General features: G+C 39.6%; 1 long non-coding RNA gene across 1 annotated transcript; it reads left to right on the top strand.

Moving 5' to 3' along the window:
• The first annotated feature begins 6762 nt into the window (after nucleotides 1-6762).
• LOC113747755 (uncharacterized) lies at nucleotides 6763-8812 on the top strand. Its single transcript, XR_003463868.1, has 3 exons — nucleotides 6763-7473; nucleotides 7995-8173; nucleotides 8548-8812. It is a non-coding gene; the product is annotated as an uncharacterized LOC113747755 (long non-coding RNA).
• The last annotated feature ends 2924 nt before the right edge of the window (nucleotides 8813-11736 follow it).

The following is an 11736-nucleotide window of genomic DNA, read 5'->3' as shown; positions in this document are numbered from 1 at the left end:
CAGTCACCAATTAACCTGTTGAACTGTGGTAGGAAAGAGGTGTAACCTTATACTAGATATCACATTTATACAAGATAATAGGCATAAAGTCCAACTGCACCATCACCTTTGCGACTTGTATAAACCGTTTAAACTTGATTCTGATCTCTGATTCCTTTTTAGAGTCTGCTACTGTTCAGCCATAACAGCATTTTCTAACTCGACTAAGTAACTGAAAGAAAATGCATTCTTTTCTTCAGGGGCAGACAGACACACAGGGAGAAAACAACATTAGGAGCGATGACAAGGTGTCAACTGAGAACTTTTTCTTCCATATAAAGAACAAAACGTAGCTGTAGAAGCAGGAAGCAGTAAACCAGAAATTCATGTCAGCGATGAGAGGAATGCAGTTATTGATGTTCAGTGTTTCACTGCATGCAGAGACCAGAGAGAGGTAGAGACTAAAACATGGTACTGAATATAGAACCACAATGACGGACACCTTTTTCTTTGATAGTGCAGTTCGGTATGTACTTCTTTTTCAAGTAGTTAAGAAAAAAATGGAACGTTTTGATGCAATAATAGAATATTAAGAAGAGACTGCAAGCTGCAGTGACACAGAAGAGGCTTTACATTCTTTATAGCTTACACCATCCCTACCATAATCTTTCATCTTTACATGAAGTCATTATCCTGCCCCCTGCTCTTCGCTAATTAAATCACCTGTGCACATCTATATAAGTGTGTCTTTGAATTCCCCCCATACATAATACTCCCATGACAGCAGGCCACCAGGCCATAATGTCTGCACTCCGTCATCCACGTCCATCACCCATTACCCTGTCCATTACTGTCCGTCAAGCAGCTCCATCCACACACCATCTTGACACCGCTCTATACATCAATGCAGAGGTAAAGCAGACTGCTTCAGTCCTCTCTGAAGGGTACGTCATATCACTCAGACTCTGTCAGGGCAGGTAGAGAAGTGTCTTTTCTGAGTCGAGTTTCTTTTTAATAGACGAAATAGGAAAAGTTTAACAACTTAAAAATTGTCAACTTATGCTTGCCCACACTTTATTGGCTTGATTTCTATTGTGTTCAGTTCTGAATGATGCCTATCATGATTTTTACAAGTTAGTTTTCATATTTTAATGTTTCAAACTGTTCATACAGGCTGACAGGCAGGTGTGTTATTCTGGATTATTATCTGACTTCAATCTTATAGGTTACCAAAATTTCCAACTAAATTTCATCATTTATAGAATGCCTCAGAAGCGTTTAGCCCGCCAGAATTTGTTTAGTTGCTCAGATTTGGTTATTTTCCTATTTTATGTTCTTCTAAATATGCGTCTACATGTGTAAATATGCTACGTAGTTAATTAGTTTCTTTTGTCTGTTTTTATGACTGACAGTCTGCACGGGATATTTTATTTTGAAAATCCGCCGACTTCTCTATGCTGTTTCTGTGTCTGACTTCCTGTCAGCTCGAGGTGCTCTGTGTAAATTGACATGGGCTGTTTGCAGTGTCCATCAAAAATAGAACAGTTTAACACGGAGCTGAGTGGAGGCCGCTTCTGGGACGCTTCTGAACTGGACCACGGTGGAGCTGGTGGGGTTCGATACATTGACTACATGGCCGCATAGTGCAACGTTGTGCGCCTGCACCCAGTGGAATTTTGGGGTAACACTATGACTTGTTGCACAAGATCTAATATGCTAATTAGTCCAGGACTCTACAATGTGTTTTGTTATCATCAGACAGTCACACGGGACTCACACAGGAGGCGTTACAGCAGCGTGACGGCTGCGCCGCGTTTTAGCTGCGTCCTTTGCCCGGCGTCAACTCACACCGGACGCGTGTCAGCCGCGTTACGGCAGCAGAGCGAGCTGGCCGTATTCACGCGAGAATCCTGGACGTACGCGAGACCCCGCGATAAACTGTGTATAGAGAAAACAACAACAACAAACAGCTGACTTTGCTTCTCCGACGTGGAGGAGATTATAAAAAGCATCTGTTGTGTCATAAATTATTGTGTGATGTTCCACTTCAACAATTAGTCTCTCACCCTTTGATCGATCTTTGATCACGTGGTGCCACCGGTTATGACGTAACGTTGATGTGAAGTTGTAAAAAGCTACATGAACTGCGTATTGTGTTTTATTTTGAAAGAGGGCGGAAGTTTATTACGTTGATTCTGTGTCGGATTTCCTGTCTGGTGTGCAGTGCTCTGTTGAAATTTACGAGGTTTAGCAGCGGCTCGCGTCAAAAATAGAAATGCTACGGAATGCTCGCGCCGTGGAGATGCGCTTCTGAGACGCGCCCTGTGTGAGTACTCTCAATGACTAGACTGGCAACTATCTGCTACGGTGATCGCGGTGCAGCCGTAACGCCTCCGGTGTGAGTGGGCCTTCAGGCTAGCTGTCTACCTCTGCTTTCAGCCTTTATGCTAAATTAAGATAAGCTAACCATCTTCTGGCTTCCTTTCCCCATTGAGGGATTAATAAAATAAACTTTCAAGTATTTTTCTCTGACATGGAATGAGCTCCCACATTAATCACCGACACATTCACGAGGCAATCTTTAAAAGTCGACAGCTCATGCATCACTTCGCTGGTCATTTGATATGCAAGGTCACAGTTAATCCAATTTACCGGTGCTTCGGTGTGTGTGTGTGTGTGTGTGTTACAGCATACATTATATTACTCTATAGGGAATGTGAAGGCTGAACAAATCCACTCACACTGTTCCCATCCCGAGAGCTTCAATCTGTTCAGTCAATTGAGTTGAAGGGTCACTTCAGCATCATGGACCAATAATAACTTTACGTGTGCCATCCACAGCTCACGGCTTTTCTTTTATCACTCTCACTACTTTCTTTCATTTTGTCTTTCACCTTTTGTAAATCGAGGTAAACTATCAAATCTGTTTAGAGGGTAATGACACTCTTCACCATCTCTTAGTACATTAATAGATGATGACACCCAAATTCAAACAAATTTAGAAACTGGATGATGATGGACAGGTGAGGTTCTCCCTCTTGTGTAACATTTATCAGTTTATCAGCCTGCCTGCTGTTAAATTTGTTCTGCGCTCCAGCTGTCATACACAGCAGAGACTATCTTCAGGCTTGGCAACCAAATGTCAGTTTTTTTCCAATCATGGGGACACGGTATCGAGGCGTCACCTCAAATGAATCTGGATGATTCCAGAGAAACCTGTCAGTCTGCTCATTACACAGCTAACCAATGCTGACAGCCTGCTGGTAGAGCTCACTTGAGGAATAATCGTAAGCCTCGTAATTACATTGATGTACAAACAGAAGCAGCATGTAAACAAATCACTGAACAGAGAGGGTCAAAAACAAATCAAACTCTTCTTTTATTCTTTCTAAGTCAAGTCAGTCTTTATTTATATAGCCCAGTATCACAAATCACAATTTGCCTTAAGGGGCTTTACAATATGTGTCAGCATTCAGTGCTCTCTGTCCTTAGACTCTTGATTCAGATAATGAAAAAACCTTTAACAGGGACCTCAGGAGGAGGAACAAAGGGATCCATGTCCCAGGACAGACATTCAATAGATGTGTGAAAGAGAACAGAACTGTTAAACACGTGCAAAGGTTATCAGAAATCCTCTCTGGCAGGACAAGTTGCCAGAGTTAATAGAACGCGTCAGGAGAATAGTGGTATCCAGGTACATGACCTGAGGTATCAAAGGGTGAGAACTTATTAAAAGTTATGGTGAAAAGATGGTTTCAGCTTTGACCCGAAGGCCCCTGCCAGAGTCAGACTCATGGAGGTTATTCCAGAGAAAAGGGGCCTTGCTGACTTTTTAAAATTCTAGGCACAGACAGGTGACCTGTATTCGTCGAAAATAGAGAAGGTATTATGAGATCAGACAGATTTCAAGTGGCAAGACCATCAGAAGCTCCTCAAAGTCTGATCTGACATTGATGGGGAGCTAATGAATAGACCTTTTTCTCAGCAGCCATTTTGACTTGAAATGGTACAAAGCTACACACGACACAACAGCACAGCACAACACAAATGCAGTGCGTCATTCTCTATATATTCTTGAGCATCTATTTTGCAGTCTACACAAAGTCACATAGTTCAGGAGGGCCCATTTTGAATTTTATAAACCATATTTGAAAAAATATCTTGAATTCTCAAAGCTCAGAAAATTGTATTTGTACTTGTTCTAGTGTTTTTAGAGTCTGTTTGTGTGAGGGTATATGTGAAAGAATCACAGCATGCATAAATGTCTGCTCCAGAAAGTATTTGTAATGTTTAATGTGTCTGTGTGTTTGTGGTTTTAAGCTGTTTATAATTCATTATAATTCAAATTTGCATTTAGTATTAAGATCAAACTCAATCTACTTCCACTAGACGTTCAATCATTCAAAATCAGTGACTATGCAGATCCTTTCACCTTTTGATGAAAATAGATACATTTTATTTTATTAACATGTAGGCTCAGGCATGATTGGTCAAGCCAATGTGTGAACCTTTTCAACTCTTTTTCACAGCGGCCATTTTGACTTGAAATGGTAGTTAAACATAGGTGTTACCAATGATACTAATTAGGGTTCAATTGTATTCAGGTCAAACAGAGTCAGGGTGCTGCTGTGCTGCATGTTGGCTCACTGGAAAGGCTCTGCTCTCTCAATAATGTAAATGCCTATTCAAAAATGAAATAGGTACCTACTCGAATAGGATGAAGACGATCTACTATCTGCAGGTCGGTGCCCCAGAACGAAGGCCAGTTATCAACAAAGACAAGTCCCTAACTACAGTAACGAGCAGGCCAGCAGTTCAGTAAGCCTACTGTATGTCTCATTAGATAAATACCATATATCTACTATAAACACCCATTTGCAAACCCATATACCATTAGTAAACACCCCAAAATACATACACCTAAATAAACCTATTTACATAATTAAGCAAACTCCCCTCCTCCCATTTCCTACTTACTGCTGTACTCGAGGAACTATATTTAATAGTGTTGGGAAGTTTGAGTCTTTTTAATGACTCGGATCTCTTACTCTCAGTCGGTAAATTAAACAAATCCTTTTTTGAGTAATTTCGTTCAGTTTTACAGTGGGCGGTGCTGTAGCCCACTTGTGGGCATTGTAAAAAAGACTGCAGCTCTCAAACACTCTGAGGGCAACATGGTTAATACACATAATGCCACAAGCAATTCAAACCATGTGAAAACCAAGGAAAGCAAATACACACCACAATAAAGTGACTTGTGTCCTGTATCCTCTCTGCCACTGTTGTTTAACAGCATGACAGTGACTAAGTAGCTGTCATGTAACAAATGAACGAGAGGCCAATCCAAGGGCTAAGGCTAGGTCCACCTAAGTTAACAAAGCAGTAGCAGGCTTTTCCACCAAACACCAAATTTGTGGTTTGTCAAAATAAAACATTGAACGTTTAAGGGGACATAACCGTAGCAGTTAAATTTTAAAGGTAAGCACAGGAATGGAAAGTACAAGACTAATAAATGACAAATTTGTCATTCTCTGACAGACAGACAAGCGGACAAGAACAAAGACAGGGTACACCACAGCTATCAATCACATGAAAATCACTACAGTTCAATCTCACAGATCAATCTTACAAATTGTCAGAGGAAAGGCAGAGAAGACATTGAGTTATTGGACAAAGGCAAAAGTACCATTTTTCTTCTGCTTTGATTATTTTGAGTATTTACCTTTACCATGCAACACCCCGACCACTCGTAATAAACTCACCGCCAATTTGAAGTTCCAAGTAATTTTGCTTTTCAGCAAAGCAGCACAAGCTCTGTCTGAGTGAGATAGTTTAGTATTCTGGCCACATGTCAACAAAGCTAAGACTGGCTAAAGAGAATGAGAACTGAATGGTTTAGGAAAAATAAATGGTCAGAAAATAGTTGGAAAAAAATAAAAGAACAAAAGCCATGTGATGAAAATGGAGGGTTTGTAGCAGACAAGAATGACAATTACAGAAAAAATGGCTTGATGTATAGGTTGAACAAGAGTAGCAGATAAATAGAACAGAATGTCAAGTGATTTCTTTGGGGGATGGAAGGAAAGAAGGAAGAAGCTGCTCATTAATTTGCCGACAGTAAATCTCAAGTACAGTGCACCGAATGTTTTACCCTTTTATTGCTTTCATAAATCAATCATGGTCAATAAAATTTGTTTTTTTTCACACAAAAATTTATTGGAAAAAACTCTTTAATGTCAAAGTGAAAACAGATTTCTACAAAGTAATGTCAATGAAACAAAAAATATATAAAGAAATATAATTGTTTGCATAATTATTCACCCCCTTTTTAATTTAATGGTCTAATTCAATAGAGGTCCATCCAATTGGTGCCAATAGTCTCACAATTAGTGAAATGATCACCTGAGTGGTGTAGGTGTGTCTCAAGTGATTGAGGTATAAAACACCTGTGTCTGAAGGGTTGGTTGATCAGTATTCCTGGCTACCATTACACCATGAAGACAGAAGAACACTCCAAGCAATTCAGGGAAAGGGCTATAGAAAAGTACAATTCAGGGGATGGATACCAAAATATTTCCAAAGCATTTAACATCCAGTGAAATCAATCATCAAGAAATGGACCGGTGTAGAGTCTGCATCACTGCAGAAGCCGCACCGATCCGCCGGTCGATCTCCCGTTCATAATATTATGAAAATGTGTGAATATGTCACAAAGTGACCAGGAGAAACTTTTCTGTGTGGTTATTTGCACTGCATTGTTTTACTGTGTTCTTACTTTGTGTGTGATTCACTGTTTAAAGTGTTTGTCTCCTGAGTGGCTCAAGAACCTCCCCCTGCAGTAAACTGGCACACCTTTGGTCAGGTAGCAATCACCTTCCCACACAGAAAGAGGAGGAAGCAGAGCAGGACAGAGGAACAAAAAGGGAGACATTTATATACATTACAAATTGTAGTAAGAGAGGTAGGATGTTATGGAGATAATAGAACAGAACAAGTAATCATGAGCAGAATAAGAATAGGGCACAGTAAACTGAATAACACACTTAATATAATAGGAAAACATCCAACTGGTCAGTGTAGCTATGGGGAGAGGGAGACAGTGGAGCATGTGATTGTAGCATGTCCTGGATATGAAAGGGAGAGGGAAATGATGAGTACAGGGGTTGCGGAAGGCAGGAATAGGGGAAAATAAATTCAAGAGTATAGTAGACACTAGGGAAGGGAGGAGAGCCATTGTGAGATTTCTTGTCTCAACTGGGTTAATTAAAAGAATGTAACAGAAGAGGACATAAGAAAGAAGTGAAGTCCAGCAGATGGCAGTATATGCAACATTAAGGATGCCGACTGCCAATAAACGCGAAAGAAGAAGAAGAAGGAAGCAGGACAGAGGAACTGGGAGAAGCAAACAAACATGGCAGAGAGGGAAAGGATGCTAGAGGGAAAAAATAAAAAAGATGTGCTGGCTGAGTGGATTGCCACACCTGTGCTTTAGAGGTAAGTAAGGAACACGTCTGACTTGGATGGATCCATGAACTGCTCCCGTATAACCTGTTCCACCATCTGCTGCTTGCCATCAGAGTCCCCGGGCTGCAACCTTCGGGTCGGAGCATCCTTTAATTGTTGGGCGTAGGTAAACGGTCGGTTGGTGGGGCCCAGTTTGGTCAGCCCTCTTGATGTCCGCGTAGTGGCCTCGGGAAAGGGCAGGGCAGGCAGGCCGAGCCCCGCTGTTTTCGTGTCCCCTGATAAGAGAGGAAGCAGGTGCTCGGCCCATTCTGCCCCCAGTCCTTCAGCAGAGATAGTCAGAGAGATTATGACGGTTTGACAGTTTTTTTTTTATTATCAGACACACAATACAGTCTTTGTAAGACTAACATGTACGTGATGTAAAATCATCAAGCAAAAAGACAAATCTCAAAAGATGAAAAAATTACTTTAAAAGTAAAAAAATGAAAGATGCAGTAAAAGTTTTCTGAAAAAGTACTTACGAATTATGTGTGATCTGGCTTTTACAACAGCGTGTGTGCAACATCAGACAGATGCGAGGACTAGAGGGAAGCTTTTGTCATCCTCAGAAGATCTGCTCGAGAACAAAGACGACACACGCTTCAGGAAACGACACAACACAGAGCCTCACATGCACTCAGCAAGTAAAGACAGTCCAAGTGAAAACTTCAAAGATGTGGAAAACTTCAAAGTATGAAAAGATGGAGTTTTTGCTCATGCTGGTTGCTAAATTGATCCTCTTCAACTTCTATTTGGGAAGTAGCTGTAGGAGAAAGAGACTGATTTTGTTGTGTGCTCTTTTCTGCTTTACACAGATACAGATGACATTTAATTACATAACTTATGAAAAAGGAAATGAGTTAACATTTTGCTAGGATAGTTGTTTATTACAGTAGTTTATTCCCAGGGACTCCAGTCAGTAGTCCTTGTTAAACATGCTGCCAGAATGAGGGTCAAAAATAAGGAGGAGAAGGTGGCTGCAATGCTCAGTAGCTGCCAATTCAACAGTCAGCTTCATTGTCACTGCTGACAATGCTGTGACAGAAACTATATTACTTGTTCCAGTCCAACTTCTCGAAGGCTGGTGTTTCTGTTTGAAAGACTGACGAGGGATCCCCGAGGAGGCAACGCGAGACTAACCTCTGCAGAAGTCACCCAGTGTTAAAAGCATTTTTCATCCTGGACCTTATTTCACCATGTTCCAGTGTCAAAGTGAGTGAATTTAATCCAGTATGGAACGAGAGCGCTGCAGCCTGCAGCCACAAAACGGACTACAATATTATTCCCCGGGAAATTGTGCACTGTCAAACTACATCCATTAAAAATCCTTGTTTCTCTCCATGACTTGCTCAGATTGTTATTTTAAATGTCTGGCAACATTATGGAAGAAAAATGTTTCTGTAGCTCTTCACTTGATCTTTGATTTGTAGTCTTGACTGTTTATTCAGATTAAAACGGGCAACATCAAATTTAATGTCCTCATCCACATTATCGAAATCAGCTAAATATTCAGCAATTACTGAAAATTTTAAGACTAATCATTGTTTTTTGTGCTTCAACACAACAAACTCTTCCCAGTTGGTGCATTAATACACTTTGACTCAATGCACACTTACATGGTTGTGAGCACTATGCGCACCACCTCTTGTTGTGGTAGATGTGCCATCTTCAGCATTTTGGTATCTTTGCTATGCACTGTCCGCCTCCTTTCTCCCACCTTGGTTCATCTTCACTGAACAGGATTTATCCCATCACTGTAGCACACCGTGTCAGGAGCCAGAATGTGCTTGTTTCTGTTAACACAGCTTGTGCTTTCATTTGACTCTGCATGGATGTTTGGCATTTCATATTTTGTCTCTGTAGTTCAGTTCAGCATCATGATGTTTTGAACCTTACTTTACTTTTCAAAGACATTTCTAAAACTTTAGAGACAGCGTTCACTGAATTAATCACAACACAGCATGTATCATTTCTACTACTGATGATGCCAAATATCACTTGTTTGAAGTTCACTCCCTGTACCCTATACACAGACCCTTTCCAAAAAATTTGAATATCATAGAAAAGTTTACACAATTGAACAATTTCAGGTATTTATTTGTTTATTTTTACATATTTTGGGCTTCCAGCTCAAAAAACCCATGAAAACAGGAATTCAAAAAATTAGAATACTGTGAAAAATTTAGCCAAAATTTTGCAGGGCATGAATGTTTTAAACTGAGTGTCACACACTAATCATCTAAATATGGGGAAGACTGCAGACTTGACAACTGGTCAGAAGACCATCATTGATACCCTCCATAGGATGGGTAGGCCGCTGCTGTATCCAAGCATATAACATACAAAGATGGTAGAGGTATGACCATGACAATGACAATGTATGACAATGACAGCAGCCTTCGGCGTTATACTTCATAGCAATGTCATCGGTTTACAGATGTCAAATATTTCTGTACAAATTATTTAAAGTTTTGTTCATAAATAGAACCAAAAGTAATATCACCTGTCTTGAAAATTTACGATATCAAAATTACAATTCCTGTCCACTGAGTGGACAGGCCAGACATGTCTGTGGCTTGTGTGTCTCAATAGGATGCCCTGAATACAAATGGACTCTTTCAATAATGTAATGTATCAGCATTATTTTGTATTCAATGTAGTTTCTCTGTACTGCTTTTGCCTTTGCCTGTTTTCATACACAAAAGGACAAATGTTATTTGATTCCAGCTGTCTTTATACGCTGGAAAAAATTATTGTATTCTATGCAGCGCATACATGGACATAAACAAATCAGCAAAACCAGCTATTTTACATTTGGTTTCTGCTGCATCTGATTCAATATTAGCTCTGACCTCTATAAGATGAGATAATCCTTTATTGATCCCACAGAGGGGGCGTGCTATGGGTACAAATAAATAGAGAAACTTACAAAATGAATAAATCCAAGTCTATAAAACAAAAGAATAGAATAAAATACATACTAAGAGCTTTAATTTCAAACTACAGGCAAACGCAGTACAGTACCCACAACTAATGTTTAACTAATAATCAATAATGGGTCAAGCAAAGTGCTTAGATTGGTAGCAGCAAATAAAATAAGTAAAAATAGATAAAAATAGACGACATCACAAAAAGGCAAGTCTGTAAAAATGAATTTTAAGAAGTGATTTAAAAGAATTCACTGATTCAGCAAGCCTTATTTCCTCAGAGATGTCGTTCCAGACTCTGGAACTTCCTTTTTCGAATCTGAACTCTCAGTTTCACAATTTTACATGTCCAGGTCTTAAATGTTACAGTTAATACATTTTTTAGGTTTATTAGGCAACTTAATAGAATCTTATATTCTTCTAAAACTCCATCTTTATTTTTACATCACTCCGGAAAGATGATGAAGGAATCACAGTCACCATTGTGAAAAATATTGCAATTTACTTTTCTTTCTTATAATCCATCTGTGTTCTCTCAGCTTCCTCTACACAGTCTTTCCCAAGAAACTGTTGATGTTCCTGGAAACTTCTGCTTTCGAATTGCTGACTGAATTCTTTTTCAACATTTTTTTTTTGAAAGATGGCTAATAATCAGGGCTGTATATACCGGAAACCTCCATGGCTGGGAAAAGAAGCCAAGAGGGGCCTCTTGGCCTCTTGGCTGCTTTTTTAAATTTGAAATAGATTGTACAAACTTCAAATCTTTCTACAAACCTTCTATATTTTAAACTACTTCTACTACTACTACAGACTTCATTCAAATTATAGATTGTACACAAGATCTAAACTATTAAACTTGTATTTAACTTTTTTAAAAATCTTTTACCGTTTTTAAACTATCAAGGCTTAAAGTTGAGCAGGTTTTTACTCAAATTCTGCGTTTATAATAAATGTGTATTGTATCTGCTAGAGTGAGTGATGTCATAGCTAGAGTAAGGACCGGAGAAAAAAATCTGTGAAAAAATAAAACATAAACGACTACTGTGGCCTCAAATGTCACTCTACAGACATAATTACCACTCAAAACATAAGAAAATTCGAGGTGGTCGCAGTGATTACTGCTGAAGCTGTCAGTTTTATAGTTTTGGGGTCAGACACAAAGATGCGCCAGTAACACGCACCTACTACCCAATCTACTCCCATGTTAATTTGAGAAGAGAAATTTCCAAAAGGAGCAGGGAGCACCTGTTCTTTCTCTAACTCCCAAGGCCAAAGTTTATACAATTTCCGCCTAAAAATCGGCAAAGAAATTGTCCACGAGACGAAG

Source organism: Larimichthys crocea, chromosome XV (assembly GCF_000972845.2).
Source record: "Larimichthys crocea isolate SSNF chromosome XV, L_crocea_2.0, whole genome shotgun sequence".
Classification (NCBI taxonomy): Eukaryota; Metazoa; Chordata; class Actinopteri; family Sciaenidae; genus Larimichthys; species Larimichthys crocea.
The sequence above is the reverse complement of the archived record's forward strand: the minus strand, read 5'-3'. Positions and strand labels throughout refer to the sequence as shown.